General features: G+C 39.1%; 1 long non-coding RNA gene across 2 annotated transcripts in view; it reads right to left on the bottom strand.

The window, feature by feature from the left end:
* LOC128852721 (uncharacterized) overlaps positions 1–14,095 on the bottom strand; it is a 75,230-nt gene that overhangs the window by 41,388 nt on the left and 19,747 nt on the right. The window contains exon 1 of one of the 2 annotated variants that reach the window (XR_008450731.1): positions 1,237–1,351. The exons of the other annotated variant lie outside the window; for it this stretch is intronic. This is a non-coding gene — a long non-coding RNA (uncharacterized LOC128852721). Of the gene's footprint in view, positions 1–1,236; positions 1,352–14,095 lie in introns of those variants that run through there. 2 annotated transcript variants of the gene reach the window in all.

The following is a 14,095-nucleotide window of genomic DNA, read 5'->3' as shown; positions in this document are numbered from 1 at the left end:
TTTGGGACTCACAGGGTTGCCCCAATTAGTGCAGAGCAAGAGTGGATCTGGGAAATGAAACAGCCGTGCATAGTTCTCTCAATGGACTCTGATCTGGTCCCATGAACTGAAGGCCCACTTGTGACTGGGGTACAACTTCTAGTTCATTTTCATCTGAAAGAAACACAGTTCTTGAGCTGCAAGACCTTTCCTGATGTGAACTAACATACAGAGAACAGAGATTCACTTCAAAAGCCAAACATTCATTCAAACTGCTAATGTGGACTCACTTGCAGTGATATAAAGAAGAGAATTTTTTTTTATAGATACAGTGGAATCAGAAAATAACAAGTTATTCTGCTTTACAGTTTCCTTTCCCCATTACAGTTCCATAATAAATCTTTGCCCAGATAAATTTTAACTAAAGTTGCAGTTTCCTTGAGCAGACAGGTAGTCACTCACCTGATCTCCTTTTGTGTAGTGGTCAGCTATTTAAATTTATAGATATAAAAATTAGGAAGTACAAAGAGTTAAAATACAACCATGTGAAAAAACTGTTGAAAACTACAGCAATAAAAATAAGGCTATGAGCAAACATAGATATTTTGGCTGTCAACAAACAAATACAAAGAGAGGAAGAGACAGACAAATTCTCCAATGCAGATAATCTCAAGTAACTTTGCATTTCTTCAATATCCTTGGGCTGCAAGGGGTGGGTAAACCTTGAATGCCTCCAGTTCTGCCATGAATATTTCACACATCTCTCTTACATATATCAGAGGGGTGCTATGAGACTTAATTAATGTTTGCAAATCAGTGTGAGACACAGGGATGAAAGGTGCAACAAAACAGCAATATCTCATTGGTAAAACTTTTGAGAACAGATCCTCAGCTGGTGTTAATTGTCAGTTCCCCTCTAAAATCACTGAAGCTACCCAATTTACAAGCACCTGCTCCTCAAATCAAATGGTTTTTTTTAAAGGAAAAACACCATTCTTATTAGAAAGATAACTGCAGAATAAGCCATCAGCTTATCAGCATGGTCCCTGTACTCGCTCCGATGCGCTTTACTTCTGACAAGTGCCTCTCTTAAGCTTTGAAACAGGTTGATTTTTATGTTTTTTTTTAAAGTGTCTGACAAGCCTAAAAATGAAATGCTGTAGTTAGACAAAATCTGTCTTTTCCTATATATCAAATATAGATATAACGATCGTCATCTAAAACAGCCTAGATTAAATAAAGGAGATAGACCCTTACCTAGCGTACATGTGTGCTGCAGTGGCACAGAGGTGACCAGAGAAGATACCCTGGTCATGCCCACCAAGCAACTTAAATGTCAAAATAAAGCTCTTTTCTATTCCATATGGCTTTGTCTACAAAGAATTTCCAATGCTCTGAAGACTACCAAAAAAAAAAAAAAAAAAAAGAAAAAAATCACCCTACGGTCCCTCAGCTCCTATGACTCATGCTTGCAGGTGCAAATGGTTACCAGGGTGACACACATTCACAAGCTACAAGCTCAAAATTGTGTGCAATTTCTTACCACGTCTTGTGACAAGCTGCTGCAGCAGAAGCCAGGATTCCTTCTGTGAGACCTCAAGTAATTAACCCACGAGGCATGCACCGAGAGAGCTCGTAATGGGAGTAAAGTATCAAAAACATGTTGCTTCCCTGCCTGTGTCTTTAATACCATCTGTCAGTATTGGCTATAACGGTTGCCTTCTGAGGCCAGAGTGCTTTTAAAAAGTTGCAATCCCTTGAACAACAGGGAGCATGTCTTGCTAAGCTTATATGAGGATTTTTGTAATGATCAGCTTTGTAAAATCTCTTGAAATAATTTCTTAGCACTCAGTTTGCCCCACTTATCCACCCTCCCCAACAAAACCACAAGCTTTCTTTCAAACAGTTAGTTTTCAAGACAAAAAAAAAATACTACAAATTGCATTTAGGAGTAAAATAACACTAGTTTTATATTAAAAGATCAAAGAATAAACATCAGAAATCAAGTGAACACAGCAGACCAGCTTGCTACATCACAGAATGGTGAGGGTTGGAAGGTGCTTCTGGAGCTCATCCAGTCCAAGCCCTGTGCTAAAGCAATTCACCCACTGTAGATTGCACAGGAACTTGTCCAGGCAGGTTTGATTCTCTGCAGAGGAGGAGACTCCACAATCTCTCTGGGCAGCCTGTTCCAGCGCTCTGTCACCCTCAGATGGAATATTTATTCCTAATGCTCTTGGAAGATCCTGTCAATCTCTCTTCAGGCACAATATCTGAGGCTCACATTTCTGTGATAGCTATCGCTACACCTGCAACCCTAAATTTTGCCCAACTCCCTTGGCGTTACGGAGACACAACCTTAATATTGCTGCTATTTAGGCAAATGCATCTTTAATTTTACTACATGCATCCAAGCTGACAGAATTTAGCAACTCTCATGCACTTCAAAAGATTAAAATGATGAAATAATAAATAATCACATTTACACACACCCTTCCTTAGATGATCGCTAGGCACTTTGTGAAAATATGATTTAAGCCTCAGTGTGCTGGCCTCTCTCTGGTCAGATTCCTTTTTTATTAAAGGGGGCAAAAAGAATAAGGGTATTCCCCAAAGTCACTCAGCCAGTCAGCTGCAGCACAAGAACTTTAATTTACATATCTGAATTCTAGTCAACAGTTCTGCTCCTTGAAATAACTAAACTCTTCAAGGTATGTCGCACTATATGTTCCCACATCGCCTTGTATATTTGCTTTTCTGTGCCATTTGGGAAAAATACCATATATACATTGACTCATTACAGTGCTGATTTCAACTTCAAAGCATTTTGAGCATAATTAAGAGTTTTTCTTATGATGGAGGTGATTGTAATAAAATGCAATACAGCTAGGAGCCGTGGGACAAAAATCAGGTACTGTTCTGTGGAGATTCCCTGGATTAAGAGACATGCATCAAATCAGGATGATAAATGCAACCAATTAAAAAGAGAAGTAAGCTTACATTGTCTCAAAAGACAATTAAGCTAAAGGCACTGTCCTTTTGTGGCAGCCATCTTCTCACCTACATTTTTTTCCCCCTTGAGACACAAATAATATAAAATGTTCATTTCATAGATGAAAAGATGTAAAAGATATAAACTACGTAATCAATAATCTCAAAAATTAAGAAAATAAATGTCTCCTCCCCTTCCCTAGTTTACTAACAGGAAAGATGCTGTAAAAGCCTAGGACACAGCCATGATAAGATAGCTGCATTTTAATTTAGACTTTGACGAGTCTTAGCACAGATTGCTTGAATAATTCCTTCTGCTGAACAGAGACATAAGCTGGCCAAGAGTCAGGGTGCCAAAACACAGCCCTAAGAGGAGCAGATTTAAAAATCATTTCTGTGCCTCATTCGAACCTCTGGTTTGCTTTTCCCTTTGCAGTTTTGGGTTTCCCTTTGCAATCTTGATTTCTTACAAGAAATAAAAATAATAGTATTGTTGTTGCGCAGCATGTACTGAAGTGAGGAAAATGGGAAGGCTACAACCAGGCAACTCATTCTGCTGTGCCAGACTAATAGCTGATGAGGTTTAAAAACATCTAATACCAAAAACAATATCCCATTTGGTCACAGAGAGGGCAAACCAGCGAACCTTAGCTAATGACCTCCAGATCAGCACGGCTGTTTGAATTCAACTTTTATCACAAAAGGATCAAAGTCAAAATAGTAACATGGGCATGGAAGCACCTTCCAGGAAATCTGTAAGATTTCCTAGAAAGCTTTTTTCTGAAGCTTGGAATGGACCTTTGCCAAGTTTTGAGCATCCTGGGCGCAGCCTGCAGCCCAGGATTGGAAACACACAGTATGTTTAGAATAACGTAAACTTTAACTAGGAAAGGCTCCTCTAAGTAAGTAAAAGCATAAGCAAACTGCAATATTTTCTGTGCAGTTCACATTAAATTGAAAGAGCTCGGCGAATCTGTCTCATAAGAAGCTGCAAGGTCAGGTTTTTAGGCAAACAGATGTCAACTTCTTTGGATTTATAGACTCCTTAACATGTTTCAGTTGTGCTGGACTCCTGCACAATAACCTCTCAGCCTACAGACAGCAAGATTTACATTTTCCTTTACTTTTCATCAGCCTCTTAGTCTGTGGACATGGAAAAAGGGACTCAGTTGGGGTATTTTATGATGTGACTCAACAGGGAAAGAGATGTTATCTTTCACACAGAAAACTGTGTCAAAAATTAACAAGTAAAGAACTTTACAAATGGGTGCCAATCCCCTGAACAGGATGGCATTAATGATTCCTTTGTCATTAAGATACAGATGTAGTTTTTTCCTCAGGGGACTTTTTCCACAGTCGTATTAGAATGTGGTCGTATATTCATGTTTTTTATCAATATACTTTTCATGTGGGGAATTATTTGGTAGGAAGTATTAGTATAATAGCGAGCTTAAAAATGTACATTTATGATATGGGACATTTCTGAATGTGAGGTATCTAGTCTTATGAACGACACATCCAGCTGTTTGGAGGTGAAACCATCTCTCAAACCATCAAACCTACCCTACTTGGTCACAATCTCAGTCTTTGAGTCCCAGCAGAACAACAGCCATTTCTGGAACTGCAGATAACAATATTATAACTGATCAGGCATTGGATAACCCAAGTTTAGTGAGGACATTTCAACTGAAACTTAGGAAATGCTGCAGGACTGGTTGTGCACAGGTCAGATTTAGAGAGTGAACTGCATTCCCAGTCCCACCAATGTCACTGCAGAAGGCACGGATAAGATATTTACTCATTCTGTGCCTTGATTTCTCTGCCTAGAAAAGAAGAGATGATGAGAATGTGTGCCAACTCAGTGGGAAAGCATGCTCAACTCTATTCACGTGTGCAGAAAGGACTGCCAATAACTTCTCTTATCATAAACAAAGAGCGATCACGATCATATATTTTCCATTCCTTAGCTAGTAATCTTTTCTTTTAAATGAAAAACCTTAAAACACATTATGGCAAAAAAAACATCGAACCCAAACGCAAAACCCAACCAACAGCACAGAAATAAAATCACTGTAACGACAAATCAGTTCAGTAATTTTGCAAATTACTTGTACATACAAATTCTGACACACAAAAACTGAGACTAACTGGGAGCCAAGAGTGGTAGAGGAGAGCCAAAGAGCTGTTTATGGAACATGTTTTAACGTGTCACAGTGAGACAAGGCTAAGTTCGATCACTTCTCTGAGTACGATCGGACATATGTTCAAATAGAGACATTTTCTTACCCTTGGTTAGAAAATGTCAGTGCGCAAGAGTGAATGAGCATCAAGGCAATGTGCCAGCCCACAACACTCTATCTGTGAAGCAGTTTTTATCTAAGAACAATGTCACTGTGCTTGAGCACCCACCCTATTCACCAGACCTGGCTTCTTGTGATTTCTACCTCTTCCCAAGGATCAAGTCGGTGATCAAAGAAACACATTTTATTTTGTTGGTAGAAGATGCGAAAGCAAAAGCAGTGTTGAATTATATAGTCAAGTTCAATTCTATGTTCACTCTCAAATTATACCTTCAGTTCCATCTGCCCTTTGCTTCCATCTCCTAATCAGCACTCTCTGAGCTCATGTTTATACATTTGATTACCTGCTCCCATAGGGACTGCTATGGCATTTACATGTTTCAGTCTCACTCTTCTGATTTGTCTATTGCTGCCTACTATTTTTAGATGTCTTTGCCTAGGAATTAAATATGCTTCCCATTATTTGCATCATTGGTGTTTTTCAGCATATTTCCCTTGAAAACTGCATGGCACCGAGATAAGAACAACTGTGAGAATTTTGCTCACTTCTCCTCACTATCTCTGCCAGATTTCAAGTCTTTCATGGAGGTTTTCTTTTTAAGCTCAACCAGTCAAAAAGGATTCCTCTGTCAGAAAAAGCCAGACACACAAATTTCGGCCAGCTTCTCTTACGTACAAACCAATTCACACAGTCTCTTCCTTCTCCTCAGAGAAGAGGAAGCCTCTTTTTCCATTCAGAAATCACAACCCACAAGAGATGACTCCCCATGAATAATACAAGACTGTTAAAACCACCAAATTGCCACTTAAGAGGGCAATATTATTCCCAGAAGGATCACTTTTCATAGGGGAAAATTGTTTTGCTTCCTTGCTATTGAAATACTTGTTCCTGTAAATGTCATCTAAGTTTTCAACAATTCAGGATACACTGTAAAGGTAAGTGAGCTTGTACAGGCGGGCCTTTGGTTTATCATTATTTTTACCACAGTTAGGCACTGGTTTTTGTCTTTCAACAGCAGAACTACCAGAAGCTACAATTAAAATTGATCGGTGTCTCTCCTGCTTATGTGCTCGTGGGGCTTTTTCCCCCTGCTTATGGACAAGAAATAGATACAGTCACAGTTAATTGTAAAATCTTGCTTCATTAGAGCAATTACGGAACACACCAATTTAGTCAGTTTTATCACTCCCTCCTGGGTTACCCACTTCTATCATCTACAGCTATTTATAGCTGTTTTTTCATGGCAGAAGTTTGGAGTTTCCATAGCAAGCTATACAAACCCAGTTCTGTTCCTGACAGTAAGCACCCTTCGCAACTTTAAAGATTAAAGATGTTTTGAAGCCTAACATGTGCCTTGGAATTCTCTCAGCAGAAAGATATTAACGAAGAGGATATACAAGCAATGTAAAATTCTACTGCCTGGCTTTCCCCAAGAGGGAAAGTGGAATTTCGAGGTTATACATTCATTTGATACATCATCTCTTAAACGAGCAGTAATAGCAACAACAGAGGTGAAGCATATCCTACTACGTTCTACCCAGTGCTCCCAATTCCTACCCGATGAGGACATGAACTTCCCCATCAAACCTTAATGATGCAGAAATTTCCCTGACTACAGCAGTCTTCAGCACATTTTAATTTATTGCATTTAGGGCTATAAAGCCATGTTTTACTACTGAAACTAATTGCATCTGACACTTCCATCACATTAACACACATTAGGCACCATGACCTTTGAATGATCAAGAAAGACCCAATTTAATGATTTAGGGAGAGCATGAGGTCTGAGTAGGCCCCATTGGAGGAAGAAACATGGTATGAAAAATGATCCTACTTCACTAGTGGGGATATTTGCTTACTAAAACTCCCAAATGAACTTTGGCTGCTACTTTAACATCTATGGCTCACATCTGGTACTCAAAGTGCTATATATTCCTCATAATGCTGGACATGTAATGCTCTGACAGTTATCCTCTACATTCTTAGAACAACAATCCACTCTTGCCTACAAGACAACAGACAAGAAGTGTTTCTTAAACAGCAGCCGGAATAATGAACAGGCTAACAACTGCAATTAAACAATGGCAGTCATAATTCACTTGAAGCTTATGGTACAAACTTGACATCTGTAAAGAAATGATGTTGTCAGAAACAACGTAATCAAACTTAGTCATCGTTTACAGATGACTGATTTCATCAGCTTCACTCAATCTTCATGTGAAAGTAGATGTAATTCAGTATGAATAGGCAAGCTGACAGAAAGAGTGTAGGACTGAGAGATGAGCAGACAGACAGACAATGTGGCCATCCTCATTCAATTTCAAAATACTGAAGCCCCAGAAAAGTGCTTTACTCTTACAGCAAACACATTCCACAGGCATATAGAGGAGATAAAAGTGCATAATTAAACTCATGGAGATTTACACACTTTCTAGCTGAAACAAAATGCTCTCTGGTCACTAGGGCCTGAGTGACCTGCAAAAATAGACTGCCAGCACCATGTCAGTGAAATGGGAAATTTACCTTTCTTCCACATTTTCCCTTTTAATAAATAAGTTCAGTAATTATTCCTTTGTTAATCAGGCTTTTAAAAATCCTAAATTCAACTTTTAGTTTAAATTTAGTACAGCAACTATTGTACAGTAATCTCTTAAAAAGGTTTTTACTGAAAATTTAAGGACTATGTTACGGAAAAGGTTCAAAGTTTAACCAACATGACTAGGAGAAGAAAAAGAAAGCCAGCAACAAATAATTTATTTACAAAATCATTTGCTGCAATACAATTCAACATCTGCCAGTATGTTCCAGATTAAGCAGAAAACAAAGTCTAATTAATGGAGATCCAAAGGGCCATACAAGTATTCCCCAGATTTCATTTGCAAGACAACCTTTTCTTGTTGGTTAATTCTGTTTAGCTTTCTTTTCAGACCTGCACAATCCTTTTTAAAAAAGCTCATCACAACACAAACGGTGAGTGCCACTTGTACTCAACCAATCTGCTCTTAGGGCCTGAGGACTTGCAATTCTTACCTACGGCCCAGGAGAAAGCAGCTTCTCTTGCCAAAAAGGCAGCTGGGTTACACTGCTCCTGGCCCTGCCTGCCCAGAGCACGATTTTTAAATAGGCTAATCCAGAGCATCAACTCCCTCCTCCTGATTTTCACTGCTATTAATTGCCAAGCAGATAGCAAAAACACATAGTAGATTTAGAAGAATGAGAGTACACTGTTTTGCTTCGTCTGAAATCAGTTCTTAGCTTTTTTTTTGCCATGACGATTTTAAATGTGAAATTAGTAAAATCTACAGCAAAATCACTTTCTTGTTATGTAAATACAAGCTCTGCTCACTGTGACCTTCAGCTATGTCCTAATAGACATCAGTAAACAGTAATAAAACAACCAAAAAAGTAAATAGTAACTAAATAAGCACTGACATCTAATATTAGCATTAGTTATTTAATTTCTAACTGCTTAGAGAAGGATGGGTAAGTCTGTGAGATAGTAGGGGATATAGAAAGTAGAGGAAATACATTAAGATAGGAAAATTGCATGGGATAGGATATGTTGGATATTAGTCAAAGGTTCTTCACCCAGAGGGTGGTAGAGCAGCAGGCTCCCCAGGGAAGCAGTCATGGCACCAAGCCTGAAAATATTCAAGAAGATTTGTACAGTGCCCTCAGACACATGGTGTGAGTATTGTGATTGTCCTATGCAGGGACAGGAGTTGGACTTGGTGATCCTCGTGGGTCCCTTCCAACTCAGGACGTTCTATGATTCTATGAAATGAAGTGAATCAAAAAAGATGTAATATGATGGGGAAGTTGCAGCGGATGCCACTATACAATAACACCAACGACTGACGAAACCAACCCGATAATGAAGACAAGTAAAACTCTTAGTTCTATGTGACAACTATGTATTTATGCAATACAAATAACTGTTGCATAAACGTACCCAAGACATCTCTGCAATATATTTATGTAAACATCCGTGGAAGTCAGCAGAAGTTATACTCACTTGATAAGTCTATGAAGATCATAGAATCATAGAATAATGGAATAGTTATGGTTGGAAGGGACCTTAAAGATCACCTAGTTCCAACTCCCCTGCCATAGGCAAGGGACACATCCCACTGGATCAGGCTGCCCAAAGCCCATCCAATTTGGCCTTGAATTCCTCCAGGGATGGGGCAGCCACAGCTTCCCTGGGCAACTGTTCCAGTGCCTCAACACTCTGATAGTGAAGAAATTCTTCCTTATGCCCAGTCTAAATCTGCCCCTCTCCAGTTTATACCCATTGCCCCTGGTACTATCACTACAAGACTTTGTAAACAGTCCCTCCCCAGCTTTCTTGTAGCCCCTTCAGGTACTGGAACATTTCTATAAAATCTCCTTGGAGCCTTCTCTTCTTCAGGCTAAACAACCCCAAGATTTAGATGGAAAATAGTACAGAGACCCAACACTATTTTCTCCCTCTGCCATGAATTTAACACTTTTAGGCTCCAGTAACTGAAACATGCCTCAGAAAAATCTACCCAAAAAAGTAAGATTGCACTTTCTCAGCTAATGCAGCCTGCTATTAATGTGTTATAAGGCCCATTTTATCTGGGATGGGACAAAAAGATAAAAATTAACCAGCTTGTAAAATACAGGGCTATTTTATCTTCCAACTGTACCTTCACAAGCATCTCAATAAATATATGGACTGAGAACAGTAACTTGTTGATACAAGATATAATTCACCATTTAAAACACAGCAAACATAACAAGAAAGAAAACTAATCTGGGTAAGAGATTAAGGTTCATTATAAGGTACTAACAAGCATATATTTACTTCCTGCCACAGCTGCAACATCAAGGCTCCTCTAAAGCAATTAGCAAAATGACAAGAAAGCAGTAACCTTTACTTTACAAGCAGTGGATGGTATTTATACCTGTTATTTTCACACCTTGAGAAGAATGTCCTAGTTTTCCAATTTCCTTGCCTCTCCACACTATTAACAATTGTGTTATGCTTCTTTCTCCATAATGCAAGCAATTTGGCTTTTGACACAGATTTACAGTCTTCAGCATTTAGTATACTTTCATGAACAATTTCTGTGCTGCTTAGACTAGAATTTCACACAATCTCCTTGTAAAAAAACTCAATTCATCTTTGTTTATGGTGTTTATTAAAACAGAGTTGCTAAGGAATCTTCATTCCCAAGCAGTAGTTTGCAACACCGTGAGGTGACTCGGGACCCATTGCCTGTCATTCTGCCTTTCACTTCATCACAAGCTGTAGAAGGAACAACATATTCACAGGCATGGGGATTATTTGCTATACTGTCCCACCTTTGTCATTGCAGAGATGCTATGAGCATATTCTACCTGTTTCCCTTCACTTCTTCTGCCTTTTCGCACATGGGTAGGTATTATTTAATCATTTATGAGCACATTAATGCTTAATAGAAAGAAAACAATCATAAATTAAGATTTCTACCTCAGGGATGATGTCTGTTCTCTACCATGCTATCTCTGCTATCTCACTGATGTGAGAACCTCTGATACATTAATTCTTAATTATATCTTGGCTAATTGGAGTGTAGGAGCAGAGACTACATTTTGTGAACATAGGCATAGGGTACTGTTTACAATCCCCTTCAGATGGCTTGTATTAGGATAGATTTACCACGGCACATACAGGAGACACTGTCTCATAGCAGATTGTTGTGTCCTACTCACTCAAGTATTGTGGAAACAGTACGGGTACGCAGCAGCTCTCTCCGTTATCATTTGTATTAACTACTCATGTTATAACTCATGAGACAGCAAAAGAAAAAGCTGCTGCAGTTACAACGTACATTGTACAACTACAGGCAGTGCAGCAGTCAAGTCTTATGCATTCACATACTTGGTTTACATGGTAAAAACATGAGGCTGTGCAATGTTAAACATACAAACAATACACAACAGCCAATTTACTTCTATTTTAGTAAAACTTTTGTTTTAAAAAACCCATTCCTTTGTTCCTCTAAGCATTCACATACTGATGGGGAGCTCTGCAAAGAATGCAATCGTTAAGTAAAACGAAGCAGTTTCCCTGTCATATTCACTTCTGCTGGGAATGCAAACATCATTTCAAGGGAAGCATAAGGTTTTTCTGCAATACAAACTTCTGTTGAAGGGATTTTTTTCAGTGCTCTGTTTGGTTTGTCTGCTCTGTTTTTTCTAATTTATATTTAATGTGAAGGGAAATGGCACAACAGCCAAATTCTCATTTTCTTTACTCATCCCCCTCAGAGGTGCTTCTTTTAATTGTGGCTTCGAAGAACTCATCTCATCTTTAGTGATCAAAAATGTGTAATTCAATCAGCTGTACTTCTCAACCCACTTTGGGCCCAGTTTGAAAAAGCACATGCTAAAATCTAAGTGAAAGGGGACTCTGTCTTTTCAGATGCTTAACCTAATTACTTTCCTTCCAATGTAGCAACACAGCATTAACAGCCTTTCAAAGAGATGCAGTAAAACTCTCAAACCACTTGATGTTTCTTAACATAGACTACTTGCTATTATATTATTGCTGGTGTTACTTAGGGAAGGCATAACAACTGTGTAGCAATGTTCATCTGACTTCCCTTTTAGTTTTACATCATTTTCCTATTGTGGGACTCTTATTGCAGGGGATGTGGTAACACAGAGTGTACAACTTGAATCTATGCAAAGTGCCCTTTGTTGCACAAGTACTCCCTGTCCTTGAATACCAGGGGATTACTAAATATGATGACTTTCTGTCCTGTTAAAATTACAGGGCTTGCCTAGTCCAAAACACACTTTTCATACCTTTCAGCAAAGACTCTATTTACCTCAGGCAGAAAATTATCAATACAAAATCATGACTGTTGGAGGGCAAAGAGGAAAAAAAATTATAGCCTAAAATTTTTTAGACCTACCACTCTCTCAAATGGAAAATTTCATCTATAATTTAGACAACCCAGTGAACAGAATGGCATCCTCCCTTGAAATGATTTTCACATGCTCTAGTGCCTTACCCGCTTTTGATGTGATAACTAAGCTTAAAAGTGCTGACTATCCACCTGGAAAACAATGAAAGAAACTTTGGTTCTGCATATGTTATGCGAAACAACTTGGAGAGGAAAGGAAAAAGAATGCAGTGTTTGGGATCATTTCATATACTGGTAATAGCAGACAAGAAAAATATCTCAAGGAATTCCTTATATAAAATTGTGCAACATGAACTGTGGCTACATTCACCAAACACTGGTTAATGGGCTCTAAAAATGCTGATATCAAGCATTTTGGGGGAAGAGAGAAGAGGGGGAGCAGGAAGGAAGTGTAAGAAACTTTGGAAGCAAAACCATTTCCATAAATTAATCATTTTGGATTACTGCTTGAGATTTAATACAGCTAAAAATAGACAAGAAAGCACTATGTCCTGTACTACTACCAAGCTCCTACAATGGAAAGGCATCCTGTCTCAAAAAGATGCCAGCCAGAACAAAGCTCTGACAAACCACATAAAAATAAATGGGATCAGCACTATGTTTTTCATCCATACCCCTTGTAAACACTTCTATTCTTCAGAAGTTCTGGCGAGATAGTGCCTGCAAGACACTGTGCACCTTGACTATGTCAAGTCTTTTCACAAATTCCTTACTGTTGGTATACACAGATGCAAATTTATTTCCTTTCTTTGCCATCTGTTCCACGAATTTGGGACAGGAATTCCTGAAGTACCTTTACTATAGAGATTTCAGCCACTTATAGAGGGCCAGATGAGACGCACTGTAGTTTTGTTTCCTAACCTCCATGAGCACTAGTGAAAGCCAAAGTTTTGTTCTTTATCCCTTACAACCTTTCCTACCAGGAACACAGAAGTAGGAATGTCTTAAGCCACTTGTAATATTGGTTTTGTATATATGATTTATGCAAGGATACTCATGTCACGGCCCACTTTAAAAGAAAGTGAGTTCCTTTTTCCTGGCATGGCACCCGAGTAATTCAAGATCACTCAGAGGTATAGGTGTACACTATATCTTTTGCTAAATAAGATGCATGCCCCTAAAACGCTGGATTCAAATGATTACACTGGATTCAAATGATCAAACAACCCACACGAGCCAGAACACTGGTGGAAAAGCCACAGCCGCAAAAGTTACCGAAACAACCCCTCAGTCCAATGCTTTCCAGCAGTGGAACAACTTCTTAGCTGAGCCCCAAACAGCACCGAGAGCCCTGATGTTTCCTGGAGTCACACCTGAAATCAAACCAAAACCGCCCGCTGCTGCTTCACATGTTGCAAAGAGAAAAGAGGAAAAGAAGAAAAGGAGAAAAGATAGGAAAGGATAAAAGAGTTACAAGAGAAAAATAGTTGCGAGAGATGAGAGATAGTCAACACCTTAGGAGCTCCACATGTGGTAGCACGTGTTTCTTTGTCCAGCGGGTCCAGAAGATGATGGGTGTCCACACACAACACACAAACATAAGACCAGACAAGCAGAGAGGGACGGACAGTTGCAGAGAGAGAGAAAACAGACAAACAGACAAGACAAACAAACAAACAAATAAAGTTGTGCAGAGAGTTGCAGAGAGAAGAGAGCTTCAGGCCTTAGTGGGGTTTTTTAAACTCTCTGACCCCACCCCTCACCTGATCAGGTGTTGGGAACAGGTAAAAGGCTCAGGCATGTCCCTCCTCCTTAGACAAGAGCAGCAATGCTCTCCAGCACTTCCAGCCTTGCCACCGAGGTCCATAAGCCTACTTTGAGCCATTCAACTCATGCCAGGCAAGGTCCACAAAACTCATCCACCAAAAAATAAAATAAAATTA

This window comes from Cuculus canorus, chromosome 7, assembly GCF_017976375.1.
Source record: "Cuculus canorus isolate bCucCan1 chromosome 7, bCucCan1.pri, whole genome shotgun sequence".
NCBI lineage: Eukaryota > Metazoa > Chordata > Aves > Cuculiformes > Cuculidae > Cuculus > Cuculus canorus.
This window is presented reverse-complemented; position numbering and strand designations above follow the sequence as displayed.